Here is a 15,578-nt window from a genome sequence, read left to right as displayed (position 1 = left end):
TCTTTATGGAATTGTGGCCATAAAATCATTGAATGACACGATTGCACAACTCTCCACTAGGATGCGTCTCAAGGGGTCAACAAAAGATTATCTAAGGACCCCTTACATCAGGCCATCCTTAATGAATTGTATCTTATCTTCGGCACGGTTTACAGATTACCATTCCTAAAGAACGACATGTCACATTACAAGTCCATCTGGCACAATATGTGATAGGACTTTCAGTCGTTTTGCACGACGTTTCTTTGCAAAAGTGCTGCTTGTACCTGTTCCAGGCATGTGTGAAATGAAAGAATTAGAGGACTCACCTGATAATCGAACCTTTGCTTCAATTAAACGCCAGCGGAATATCTTGAGGAATTCCATGATTCATTAACAACCTCAATCTTGCACACCTAGCACGGTAAATTTTTGTAATTGCATTTAGAGGTAGAGCGGGAAAAATACCTTTTCAACTTTTCAAGAGTGTGTTCCATTTTCAAATGAAGAATTGGGGAAAAAGATTCAAAAGAAGGGAGAAAAAGCAGAGGAATTGTACAAATATAATACAAAAATCAGTAAATTTGGAAAGCTGAAAAGAACCAACTTAAGTCACGGAGTTACCGTTATCCGCCATTTGACCGGGACGTGAAAGAGAGACTAGCAAAAACAAAAAGTTATTACACCAAAACACAAAACAATGTAGAAAAAGAATCAATCTTTAATATACAGGATCACTCAATTCAATAGAGTCATTTTCAACTGAAAAATTGTCAAATATAAACTTTCAAACGATGCCCATTTACCTTGAAAAACATTGCCATTTTGGATTCTCAAATATCACAGGCCCCCATATGGATACACATGTTTCACAATGAAAGGACCGCTCCATCTTGATCTTTAGTTTCCAGGAAATAAATGAGTCAGAATATAAAGCAAGACTTTTGACCAACATTAAAATGTTTTTCTCAGTATCTTCTTGTTCATGAAAGTTCTTTGATTCTTGCTTTATGATTTCTTAATTGTCATATGCATCATTTCTTAATTTCCTCAAGCTCATTTATTTGCAATTTTCGCAGCTGACTAGCATCATCAATGTTTTGAATTGAAAGCTTTAATAGCCCAATAAGCTTTATGTTCAATTTCCACAGGCAAGTGACAAGGTTTCCCATAAACTAGTCTATAAGGTGACATACCTAATGATGTTTTATAAGCAGTTCGATAAGCCCAAAGTGCATCATTAAGTCTTAAAGACCAGTCTTTCCTATTAGGGTTAACTGTTATCTCCAAGATTTGTTTGATCTCCCTATTTAAAAGTTCTACTTGTCCATTTGTCTGGGGGTGATAAGGGGTGGTAACTTTGTGTTGTAATTCCATATTTCTTCATTAAAGACTCAAATGACTTGTTACAGAAAATGTGTTCCACCACCACTTATCATGGCCCGAGGATTCCAAATCGACTCAAAATATTTTCTTTTAAAAACTTGATCACTGTTTTATGATCATTATTACGACTTGGAATTGCCTCTATCCATTTTGAAACATAGTCTACTGCGACTAATATGTAAACAAAAACCAAATGATGGAGGAAAATGGACCCATAAAATCTATACCCCAATAGTCAAAGATTTCAATGACAAGAATAGTATTTAAAGGCATCATGTGACGTTTTGAAATAGATCCTAACTTTTGACAGTTTTCACAAGTTTTGCAGAATGCATGCGTATCTTTAAACATGGTGGGCCAATAAAATCCACATTGTAAGATTTTTGCAGTTGTTTTTCTTGATGAGAAATGACCCCCACATGCCTCAGAATGACAAAATTTAATAACACTACTTATCTCATTGTCGGGAATGCATCTTCGAAATATTTGATCAGGACAATATTTGAATAAGGGTCATCCCAATAAAAGTTCTTCACTTCGTTCAAGAACTTTCTTTTGTCTTGAGTACTCCAATGAGCTGGCAAATGTCCTGAAACAAGAAAATTAACAATATTAGCAAACCAAGGCATTATAGAGACGGAAAGTAAAGATTCATCAGGAAAGTAGTCATTAATTGGTGTGATGTCAGATCTTGAATCAGTTGTCAATCTTGACAAATGATCTGCGACAACATTTTCGGTGCCTTTCTTATCCTTGATTGTGATATCGAATTCTTGAAGTAACAAAATCCACCACACCAATCTAGCCTTAAAATCCTTCTTAGAAAGAAGATATTTCAACGCTGCATGATCGCTAAAAACAATAACAGGTGAGCCAACAAGATAAGATCTGAATTTTTCACATGCAAATACTACTGCAAGTAATTCCTTTTCAGTGGTAGTGTAATTCATTTGAGTATTATTAAAGTTTTACTTGCATAATAAATCACATAAGGTTTCTTGTCTTTTTCTTTGTCCTAAAACAGCACCCACGGCATAATCACTAGCAGCATCACACATTATTTCAAAAGGTAATGACCAATCAGGAGGTTGAATGACAGGAGCAGAAGTAAAGCAAGCTTTTAAGTTTAACAAAGGCTTCTTCACAATGTTCAGTCCATTCAAAAACATTATCCTTTGTTAGAAGGTTACATAATGGCTTAGATATTACACTAAATCTTTGATGAACCTTCTATTAAAAACCAGCATGTCCTAAGAATGATCTAACATTTTTAATAGATTTTGTGCTGGTAAGTGGCAATTAACTCGATTTAGATTTGTCAACCTCAATTCCTATTGATTGAAACAATGTGACCAAGAACAATACCATTTGTTACCATAAAATGACATTTTTCCCAATTCAGCACAAGATTCTTCTCTTCACACCTGTTCAAAACCTTTTCCAAGTTATTTAAACAATCATCGAAATGAATCACCAAAAACAGAAAAGTTATCCATAAAAATTTCAAGAAAAACGTTCAACCATATCACTGAATATGCTAAGCATGCATCTTTGAAACGTGGCTGGTGCAATTACATAATCCAAAAGGCATCCTTCGATATGCAAATGTACCAAAAATGGACATGTGAAAGTAGTTTTCTCTTGATCTTCAAATGCAATTTCAATTTGGTTGTAACCTGAATAACCATCTAGAAAACAATAAAATTCATGACCTGCAACTCTTTCTAGAATTTGATCCATGAAAGGTAAAGGAAAATGATCTTTTCTAGTCATTGAATTAAGTTTTCTATAGTCAAATGCACATGCGCCAACCAGTAATTAGTCCTCGTTGGAATTAACTCATTCTTCTCATTTGTTATCACAGTAACTCCAGACTTTTTGGGTACAACTTGGGTAGGACTTACCCATTTGCTGTCAGAAATAAGGATAAAATGATTCCATTATCTAGAAGCTTAATGACTTTCATTTTTCACTACTTCTTTCATATTAGGATTAAGCCTTCGTTGCATTTTCTCTAGATGGTTTAGCATTTTCCTCCAAATAAATCTTGTGTGTGCAAATCAAAGGGCTAATTCCTTTTATGTCAGCTATGGTCCATCCTAATGCTTTTTTGTGCATTTTCAGAGTCTGTAATAACTTACCTTCTTGATGAACATTAAGTCTGGAAGAAATTATTACTGGAAAAGTTTCATTTTCTCCCAAAAATGAGTATTTGAGATTAAATGGTAATGGCTTCAAATCTGGTTTTGGTGGTTGAACACTTGAAGGTATGGACTCAATTGATCGTGGTGGCAATTCCTCAATTTTCGGTCTCCAACTATTTGCCTTTGACTTTTCCTGAAAATAAACCATTTGCAAATCTTCAGATTCATTAAACTCAATTTCACTAGAAGAATTTTCAAATTGATCATAGATTAATTTTTCAATAAAATCTACTTCCTGTAAATCATTATCATCTCCAGGTTGCTTGTAAATGTTAAAAACATTCATCTCCAATGTCATGTTTCCAAAAGATAACTTCATCACTCCATTCCTACAATTAATTAATGCATTAGAGGTTGCAAGAAATGGACGTCCTAAAATAACAGGAATTGGATTGCATGCTTCAACAGGTTGTGTATCCAACACAATAAAATCCACAGGAAAGATGAATTTATCAACTTGTACTAACACATCTTCAACTATTCCTCTAGGCACTTTTACATATCTATCAGCAAGTAAAAGAGTTACAGAAGTAGGTTTCAACTCACCTAGATTGAGACTTTGAAAAACCGAATATGGAAGTAAATTCACACTAGCTCCAAGATCAAGTAAAGCTCTGTCAATTTTATGTTCTCCAATAAAGCAAGAAATTGTAGGACAACCAGGGTCTTTATATTTCAAAGCATTATCATTCTGAAGAATGACACTTACTTGTTTGGCTAAAAAGGCTTTCTTTTTCACATTCAGTTTTCTTTTCACAGTGCACAGATCTTTCAAAAATTTAGCATAAGACGGTACCTGTTTAATAGCATCTAACAAAGGTATATTGATCTTTACCTGTTTGAAAGTCTCAAAGATTTCAGAATTATGATTGACTTTCCTTTGTTTGGTCATGGCATGAGGAAATGGAAGTGCTGACGGTGAATCAGCCTTTTCTTTGCAATGTTCAGGTTCAACCCCTTCCTTACCCTCAAAGATAGACTCTTCATCTTTCTCACAAGGTTCAAGAGTGGGTTTTTCAATAACCTTACCACTACTGAGAGTAGTGACTGATTTGACTTGATCCATATGTTGGTTTCCGGAACCACTTGCACTTGAATTGTATTGCCCTTTGGGATTTTGTTGTGGTTGAGATGGAAACTTACCTTTCTCCTAAAAACTAAGAGCAGATGTGAACTTTGCAAGAGTATCTTTTAGATCTGCCATGGTTTGAGCATTTTGAGTGTTGATTGTCTCTTGCTTTTCAATGAATGTATGCAGTGTTTCCTCAAGATTTCTTCTAGGAGGGGGAACATAAGGAGGTGCATATCCATGAGAATTTTGAAAATTATGGTGTGCTTGAAATGGTGGCTGTGAAGTTTGTGCATTATTGTTACCACTCTTCCAACTAAAATTTGGGTGATTTCTCCAACCAGGGTTATACGTTTGCGAGTATGGGTTATGAATTGGCCTTTGAAAACTATTTGAAGCACTGGCTTGTTCATGGAGACATTCCTTAAAAGAAGGCAAAGTTGGACAATCATTGGTTGAGTGTTCATTAGTTTCACAAATTTGACACACAATTTCTTGAATAGATTTTAACTGACCACTCTTTTTTAATTCTAGTGCCTCAACTTTTTTAGCTAAAGATGTAAATTTGGCTTGGAGGTCATGATCTTCCCTAAGGTTGTACATGCCTCCATTAGATGTATGAGGTTGAGTTTTACCTGGTGCCTCACACGTGCCTGTGGTGTCCCAATTTTGAGCATTTTCAGCTAGCAAGTCTAGGTACTCCATTACTTCATCAGGGTCTTTATCTTCAAAAGTTCCATTGCACATCAATTCCACCATTTGCCTATCTTTAGGTGTTAACCCTTCATAAAATTGTGAAACCAATCTCCATCTTTCAAAACCATGATGAGGACAGGTGTTAAGCAAGTCTTTATATCTATCCCAACAATTGTAAAATGTTTCTCCTGGTTTTTGAGTGAAAGTGGTGATTTGTCTTTTGAAAGAGTTTGTTCTGTGAGAAGGGAAAAACTTCTTTAAAAACTGTTGTTGCATTTCATCCCAAGCACGAATGGATCCTGACCTAATATTTTGTAGCCATGTTTTAGCTTTATCTTTTAATGAAAAAGGAAAAAGCTTTAATCTGATGGTGTTCATGCTACAATTTAAGTCATTATAGGTGTTACAAACTTCTTCAAATTCTCTTAAATGCAAGTATGGATTTTCTAATTCTAAGCCATGAAAAGTGGGTAAAAGTTGAATAATACCTGGCTTAAAATTAAAATGAGACGCATCAGGAGGAAAAACAATACATGATGGTGCACTTGTCCTTATTGGATTCATGTGATCTTTAAGTGTTCTCGCACGATTATTCTCATTATTCTCATTATGAATTGATTGGTTATCTTCTTCGGCCATGTTTTCTAAAGAAAATGAGGATTTCCTAGAAAGTCTACCACTTAATGTACGTGTCCAAACTCTCATGCAAGTGCACAGAAAAGAAAAGAAAAAGAAAAAGAACAAAAATTAGAAAAACAAATAAAAGTAAAAACAAAAGAAAATAAAAGAAATATATAATTTATACAATACTTACCTTCCCCGGCAACGGCGCCAAAAACTTGACACGACCAAAAGATTGATGTCTTCTCCCAAGTGCGGGAGTGTCGAAGTAATAAATAACCCGGCAAGACCGGGGTCGAACCACAGGGAGGTTAATTGTATAAATTATAAATAACAACACGATAACAACAACAATAGTAATAGTAATATTAAGAGTAATAATAATAATACTCAGTACGTGGCGTTGTTATACCTGAGAATGATCTGAAAGATCAGGTCACAGGTTTTCAGCCTATATACTGAGTTTATGAAAATATTAAAGAGATATATTATATAATATAAACAAATTTCTGATGCGAATGAACAAGGCAAGACCAACAATGTCAGGATCCTTGATCAAACACAGAGCATACTTAACGTATATATAATATAAACAAGAATGTAAATAATAATAATAGTAGTAGTAATAATAAAGAGAGCTTTGAGAGGTAAGGTTGATGTAAGGATTAAACAATAATAAAACAAATGTCAAGGTTAGAGGATTCACCAATGGTATTTCAAATAAATATAATATAAAACTCTTTTTATTACTCAACTGGAAACTACACACAAAGGAGGTTCCAATCGGATGATTTATCGTTATTAGCTCATTATAAATTGTTAACATAATCATATTAATTATCTTATCTAAGTAACACCATACTTATAAATATCATCAAGCATTCATGTTGCTAGCTTATGTTAACAACAAATCAAGTTCCTATCATAATAATGATGTCGGCCGAAAACTATGAAGGATCAAGCATTTGATGTACCAAGTGTTATACAACACAAATCTAGATTAACCATTAAGCAAGGTATTAAGAATTAGTAAGATAAAAAGATAAAACATGTTAATAACAATCTTTCTTGGATATAAACATTAAAGTCCATGTTGAGTTTATATTATATCTATTCTAACACCACTAGTGAAACCTTTTCACCTTGACACAATTAACTTAGCTAAACATAATGAAGAAGAAAAACATAAATAAACAATATAAAAACATAAACATGATATAAGTTAACTAAGTATAGGAAAGGAAATGAAAAAGCATAAACAAGAGATTAATATAGCATGAAAGAAAACTTGAACATTACAAAGAGAGAAAGCAAGAAGATGATTTTGATCTGAAAAATAATATATCTGAATACATGGCAAATGCCTCCTTTTATAGGCTAAAAATTAGAACTATTGATTGGTTGACAAACTATTTAGTTGGTGGCCAACCATTGATTTGGTGGCTGGTTTTTGACAATGTTGGCTGTTGGTTCTTGACATTGTTGGCTGGTTATTGATATTGTTGGCTGGTCAAAACGTCATTGCTAACATCATAATTAGAGCCCTTTGTTCTACAACTCCAGTTATGATCCAATAACCGAATGGTGTTCGAGTTTGGAATTGAACCAGCATCTCTTCTCTTAGCCTAGTCCTCTTTTTTGTCTCTTCACTTTCAATAGTTAATCACATCAATAAATCCTTTGAATTGTGAGATATACCTGCATTCAAAATAAGTATTTACCATAAATTAAAGATATATTATATTATCAGACTTGTTATTATAAAACATGTTGTAGTTAGGGAATTTAATGATACTTTAGTGCAATACGATGATATAAAACCTTAATGAGAATGCACTTTTAAGTACTAATCATGAGCCAACAAGATAAGATCTGAATTTATCACAAGTAAATACTACTGCAAGTAATTCTTTTTCAGTGGTGGTGTAATTCATTTAAGCACTATATGAAGTTTTACTTGCATAGTAAATCACATAAGGCTTCTTATCTTTTCTTTGTCCCAAGACAGCACCCACGGCATAATCACTAGCGTCACACATTATTTCAAAAGGTAATGACCAATCAGGAGGTTGAATGACAGGAGCAAAAGTAAGCAAGTTTTTAAGTTTAACAAAGGCTTCTTCACAATGTTCAGTCCATTCAAAAATATTATCATTTGTTAGAAGGTTACTCAAGGGCTTAGATATTACACTAAAATCTTTGATGAACCTTCTGTAAAAACCAGCATGTCCTAAGAATGATCTAACATCTTTAACAGATTTTGGTGTTGCTAAGTTGGCATTTAACTCGATTTTAGATTTGTCAACCTCAATTCCTTTCGATGAAACAATGTGACTAAGTACAATGCCGTTTGTTACCATAAAGTGACATTTTTCCCAATTCAATACAAGATTCTTCTCTTCACACCTGCTCAAAACCTTTTCTAAGTTAGTCAAAGAATCATCAAATGAATCACCAAAAACATAAAAACCATCCATAAAAATGTCAAGAAAACGTTCAACCATATCACTGAATATGCTAAGCATGCATCTTTGAAACGTGGCTGGTGCATTACATAATCTTAAAGGCATCCTTCGATATGCAAAAGTACCAAATGGACATGTGAAAGTAGTCTTCTCTTGATCTTCCAATGCAATTTCAATTTGATTGTAACCTGAATAGCCATCTAGGAAACAATAAAATTCATGACCTGCAACTCTTTCTAGGATTTGATCCATGAAAGGTAAAGGAAAATGATCTTTTCTAGTCATTGAATTAAGTTTTCTATAGTCAATGCACATGCGCCAACCAGTAATAGTCCTCGTTGGAATTAACTCATTCTTCTCATTTGTTATCACAATAACTCCAGACTTTTTGGGTACAACTTGGGTAGGACTTACCCATTTGCTGTCAGAAATAGGATAAATGATTTCATTATCTAGAAGCTTAATGACTTCATTTTTCACTACTTCTTTCATATTAGGATTAAGCCTTCGTTGCATTTCTCTAGAGGGTTTAGCATTTTCCTCCAAATAAATCCTGTGTGTGCAAATCAAAGGGCTAATTCCTTTTATATCAGCTATGGTCCATCCTAATGCATTTTTGTGCATTTTCAGAGTCTGTAATAACTTACCTTCTTGATGTGCATTAAGTTTGGAAGAGATTATTACCGGAAAAGTTTCATTTTCTCCCAAAAATGAGTATTTGAGATTAAATGGTAACGGCTTCAATTCAAGTTTTGGTGGTTGAACACTTGAAGGTATGGGCTCAATTGATCATGGTGGCAATTCTTCAATTTGTGGTCTCCAATTGCATGCCTTTGATTCCTGAAAGTAGACCATTTGCAAATCATCAGATTCATCAATCTCAGTTTCACTAGAAGTGGTTTGAAATTGATCATGAACTAATTTTTCAATAAAGTCCACTTCCTGTAAATCATTATCATCTCCAGGTTGCTTGTAAATGTTGAAAATATTCATTTCCAATGTCATGTCTCCAAATGATAGCTTCATCAGTCCATTCCTACAATTAATCAATGCATTAGAAGTGGTAAGAAATGGACGTCCTAAAATGAAAGGAATTGAATTCCATGCTTCAACAGGTTGTGTATCCAAGACAACAAAATCTACAGGGTAAATGAATTTATCAACTTGTACTAACACATCCTCAACTATTCCTCTAGGCACTTTTACAGATCTATCGGCAAGTAAAAGAGTAAAAGAAGTTGGTTTTAACTCACCTAGATTGAGACTTTGAAAGACTGAATATGGAAGTAAATTCACACTAGCTCCAAGATCAAGTAAGGCTCTTTTAATTTTATGTTCTCCAATCAAGCAAGAAATTGTAGGACAACTAGGGTCTTTATATTTCAAAGCATTATTGTTTTGAAGAATGGCACTTACTTGTTCGGCTAAAAAGGCTTTCTTTTTCACATTCAGTTTTCTCTTCACGGTGCACAGATCTTTCAAAAATTTAGCATAGGAAGGAACCTGTTTAATAGCATCCAACAAAGGTATATTGATCCTTACCGATTTGAAAGTTTCAAAGATTTCAGAGTTGTGATTGACTTTCCTTTGCTTGGTCATGGCATGAGGAAATGGAAGCGCTAGTGGGGAATCAGCCTTCTCTTTGCAATGTTCAGGTTCAACCCCTTCCTTACCCTCAGAGATAGACTCATCATCTTTCTCACAAGGTTCAAGAATGGGTTTTTCAATAACCTTACCACTACGAAGAGTGATGACTGATTTGACTTGATCCATGTGTTGGCTTCCAGAACTCGCATTTGCATTGTATTGCCCTTTTGGATTTTGTTGTGGTTGAGATGGAAACTTACCTTTCTCTTGGAAACTGAGAGCAGATGTTAATTTTGCAAGAGCATCTTTAAAATCGGTCATGCTTTGAGCAAGTTGAGTGTTGATTGTCTCCTGCTTTTCAATGAATGCATGCAATGTTTCCTCAAAATTTCTTATAGGAGATGGAGCATAAGGAGGTGCATATCCATGAGAATTTTGGAAATTATGGTGTGCTTGAAACGGTGGCTGTGAAGTTTGTGCATTGTTGCTATCACTCTTCCAACTAAAATTTGGGTGATTTCTCTAACCAGGGTTATACGTTTGGGAGTATGGGTTATGGTTGGGTCTTTGGAAACTGTTTAAAGCATGGGCTTGTTCATGGAGGCATTCCTTAAAAGAAGGCAAAGTTGGACAATCATTTGTTGAGTGTTCCTTGGTTTCACAGATTTGACACACAATGTCCTGAACAGATTTTAATTGACCACTCTTTTTCAATTCAAGTGCTTCAACTTTTCTAGCTAAAGATGCAAACTTGGCTTGGAGGTCATGATCTTCCCTAAGGTTATGCATACCTCCACTAGATGTATGAGGTTGAGTTTTACTTGGTGCCTCATAAGTACCTGTGGTGTCCCAATTTTGAGCATTTTCGGCTAGCAAGTCTAGGTACTCCATTACTTCATTAGGGTCTTTATCTTCAAAAGTTCCATTGCACATCAATTCAATCATTTGTCTATCTTTAGGTGTTAAACCTTCATAAAAATGTGAAACCAATCTCCATGTTTCAAAACCATGATGAGGGCAAGTATTAAGCAAATCTCGATACCTATCCCAACATTGGTAAAATGTTTCTCCTGGTTTTTGAGTGAAAGTGATGATTTGTCTTTTGAAAGAATTTGTTCTGTGAGATGGAAAAAACTTCTTTAAAAATTGTTGTTGCATTTCATCCCAAGCACGAATGGATCCTGATCTCAAATTTTGTAGCCATGTTTTAGCTTTATCTTTTAATGAAAAAGGAAAAAGCTTTAATCGAATGGTGTTCATGCTACAATTTGAGTTATTATAGGTATTACAGACCTCCTCAAATTCCCTTAAATGCAAGTATGGATTTTCTAAGTCTAAGCCATGAAAAGATGGTAAAAGTTGAATAATGCCTGGCTTAAAATTAAAATGAGATGCATCAGGAAGGAAAACTATGCATGAGGGTGCACTTGTTCTTGTGGGATTCATGTGGTCTCTAAGTGTTCTCATACGGTTATTCTCATTATTCTCATTATGAAGCGATTGATTATCTTCTTCGGCCATATTTTCTGAAAATGATGAGGATACCCTACAAAGTCGACCACTTAATGTACGTGACCAAACTCTCATGCCGTGTAAGAAGAGAATAAAAGGAAGAAAAGAAAAGAGAAGAAAAAGAAACAAAAGAAAACAAAACAAAAGTTAGATAAAATGAAAAGTGAAGAGAGAAAATAAATTAAATATTATAATTTATACAAGAATTTACCTCCCCAGCAACGGCGCCAAAAACTTGACACGACCAAAAGCTTGATGTCTTCTCCCAAGTGCAGGAGTGTCGAAGTAATAAATAACCCGGCAAGACCGGGGTCGAACCACAGATAGGTTAATTGTATAAATTATAAATAACAACGCAACAATAACAATAATAATGATAATAATAACAAAAGTAGTACTAGTAATAGTAATAATAATAAAAATAATAATACTCAGTACGTGGCGTTGTTATACCTGAGAATGATCTAAAAGATCGGGTCACAGGTTTCCAGCCTATATACTGAGTTTATGAACAAATAATAATAATAATAATAATAATCATAACAACAACAACAACAACAATAATAATAAAGAAGAGAAGGAAGAAATTAATGAGAACTTTGAGTTGAAAGATTAATGTAAGGATTAAACAACGATAAAAATAAATGTCAAGGTTAGAGGATCCACTAATGGTACTTCAAACAAGTATAGTATAAACTCTTATTACTCAATTGAAAACCACACATAAAGGAGGTTCCAATCAGATTATAAATTGTTAACATGATTACATTAGTTATCTTATTCGAATAAAGCTAATACTTGTAAATGTTGGCAGGCATTCATGATTATAACTTATGTTAACAACAAATCAAGTTCCTTTCATAGCTCAGGTGTGGGTTATACCATACAGTATGGGCTATGAAAGTGCCAAGTATTTGTTGTACCAAGTGTTATACAACATAAATCTAGATTAACCATTCAACAAGCAAAGTATTAAAAGAGAACAAGATAACAAATATAAAACATGTTAGTATCCAACGTTAAGGTCCATGTTAAGTTTATATTATACTTATTCTTACACCATTAGTGTACCCTTTTCACCTTGACATAATTAACTTAGCTAAACATAATGAAAGAAAAAAACATAAATGAACAAGATAAGAACATAAATGAGAAAGAAGTTAACTAAGTAAAGGAAAGGAAATGAAGTGCATAAACTTGATATTAATGAAAGCAAAACATAAGCAATACAAAGAGAGAAAGCAAGAGCATGATCTTGATCTGGAAGTCAAGATGCCTCAATACATGGTAAGTGCCTCCTTTTATAGGCCAAAATTTAAAACTATTGATTTGTTAATTAATTGATGAATGGGTGGCCACATCTTGACTTGGTGACAATCCTTATCTTCTTGTCTGAACAAGACGTCATTGATAACATCATAATTTGCCCAGAATCCTCAGGAATGTTCTAGGAAATTGTATCAGCTTTCCAACAAAAAAAAGATGAGGTCATTTGGACTTCTAGAACTCGAGATATGGGCTGAACACTAAATAGTGTTTGGGCTGCAGGACAGCTTCGGACTTCTTCGTTGTTCCTTCAGTTTGGACTTCAAAACGGCCTTTTTAAATCTTGGGCTCCCATGAAAGTTGTAGGCCTTTGTCTTACCTTTCCATCCATATAAAATGGACCTAAATCCGAGATCTAGAGCTTCAGATATGATCCATTTACCGAGCAATGTTCCGGTTTGGACTGCACCGGCATCTCTTTTCTAAGTTTGGCCATCTCTTTGTCCTTTCACTTTCAATACTTAAACTCATCAATCAATCCTTTTTTTTATGTGATAGGCCTGCATTTAAGATGAGCATTTACCATAAATTAAGGTATCTTATAGTATCAAACTTGTTATTATAAAACATGCTTTAGTTAATGAGTTATTGATACTTCAAGTGCAAAATGATGATATAAAATCTTGATAAACATGCACTTTTAAGTACTAATCATCGCTCCACTTAACTTCTCACTAAAATACAGAATAGGTCTCCGAACCTGCATCAAAATATTGTTCTGATCAAATATTTTGAAGATGCATTCCTAACAATGAGGTAAGTAGTGTCATTAAATTTTGTCATTCTGAGGCATGTGGGGGTCATTTCTCCTCGAAAAAAACAACTGCCAAAATCTTACAAAGTGGATTTTACTGGCCCACCATGTTCAAGGACTCACATGCATTCTGCAAGACTTGTGAAAATTGTCAAAAATTGGGATCTATTTGAAAACGTCATATGATGCCTTTAAATCCTATTCTTATCATTGAGATCTTTGACTGTTGGGGTATAGATTTCATGGGTCCATTTCCTCCATTATTTGTGATACGGTTCAGCCCTGTGATACGACCTAAGTAATGCCAGATTCGGATTGTGGCGTAAAAAGTGCAACAGTCCAGGTTTACGGCAACAGTCGTTGGATTGAGCTAATATTTTATGTGGACTCTCCAGATATATCTTACTACCTTGGGTTAAAAATTGAGGTCAATCGGAGTTCGGGAAGGAACTGCAATACTGGTCAACGGAGGCTGTATGGATTTTGTTATTTACTTCCATTTGACTTATGGACTTGCTATTTGGTTAGGATTCTTTTCCTATAAGGATGTGGCAGCTCGTTTTGGGAATTTTCTAGTTCCACAAGGATCTTTAATGAGCTGCAATATAATCTACAAGTGTGGCAATGATTCATTAATGTTTTGAAATCCTTTTCTTATAAGGATTCCTTATTCATCCTAGCTACACAAGGAAAGAAGGGCTGGTGGTATTTAATGATAGATTAATTATTTTTATTATTTTCTTTCATGTTTAGGCTTAATTAAAACTTTGTTTTGAGCTAGGGTCCAAGGCTTGTTTGGATCAGGTTATAGGCTTTTTAGTTTAGGGTTTTGGGCCACTTTTGAGTGGACCTCATATAAGTCCACATAAGGGGTCCATTAAGGTTATTTTTTCAAGAACTATTTAAACTCATGTAAGCCAAAATTTCAGCAGCTTTGATGATTATTATTCTGAATTTTTCAGTTTTAACGTGTGAGAGTGATTCTTGCAGTCTTCAGTTCTTGAACGAACTGAATCTAACTTATCGAAGATTAACTGGCTTCGTGGCGTTATTCTACTCATTGCAATAGTGTTGGTGCCTTGAGGTAGGTTTCCATTTGATGCGAACCTCGTGATCACGTGGTCACGCAACCCACAATCAAGATTGAGATCTGATCCCGGAAAGCTGAAATAGGTCTGATATGAGTGCGACACAATGGGAACCTGCCCCAAGGCCAACACTATTGGAATAAGTAGAATGACGCCACGAAGCCAGTTAATCTTCGATAAGTCAGATTCAGTTCGTTCAAGAACTGAAGAATGCAAGAATCATTTGATACCAACTGATGCGAACCTCGTGATCACGCAACCCACAATCAAGATTGAGATCTGATCCCGGAAAGCCGAAATAGGTATGATATGAGTGCGACAAAATGGGAACCTGCCCCAAGGCACCAACACTATTGGAATGAGTAGAATGACGCCACGAAGCCAGTTAATCTTCGATAAGTCAGATTCAGTTCGTTCAAGAACTGAAGAATGCAAGAATCACTCCCACACGTTAAAACTAAAAAATTCAGAGTAATAATCATCAAAGCTGCCGAAATTGTGGCTTGCATGAGTTTAAATAGTTCTTGAAAAATTAACCCTAATGGACCTCTTATGTGGACTTATATGAGGTCCACTCAAAACTGGCCCAAAACCCTAAACTAAAAAGCCCATAACCTGATCCAAACAAGCCTTGGATCCTAGCTGAAAACAAACTATTAATTAAGCCCAAACATGAAAGAAAATAATAAAAATAAGTAACTTGTCATTAAATACCACCAGCCCTTCTTTCCTTGTGTAGCTAGGATGAATAAGGAATCCTTATAAGAAAAGGATTCTGAAACATTAATGAATCCTTGCCACACTAGGAGATTATATTGCAACTCATTAAAGATCCTTGTGGAACTAGGAAATTCCCAAAACCAGCTCTCACATCCTTGGAGGATAAGAATC

At 34.7% G+C, this 15,578-nt stretch overlaps 1 pseudogene; it reads left to right on the top strand.

The window, feature by feature from the left end:
• Positions 1 to 5,455: 5,455 nt before the first annotated feature.
• On the top strand, positions 5,456 to 5,566 carry LOC118058320 (small nucleolar RNA R71; annotated as a pseudogene).
• The last annotated feature ends 10,012 nt before the right edge of the window (positions 5,567 to 15,578 follow it).

Source organism: Populus alba, chromosome 13 (assembly GCF_005239225.2).
Source record: "Populus alba chromosome 13, ASM523922v2, whole genome shotgun sequence".
Taxonomy (NCBI): domain Eukaryota; kingdom Viridiplantae; phylum Streptophyta; class Magnoliopsida; order Malpighiales; family Salicaceae; genus Populus; species Populus alba.
Note: the sequence above shows the minus strand (reverse complement) of the source record. Positions and strands in the feature narration are given on the sequence as shown.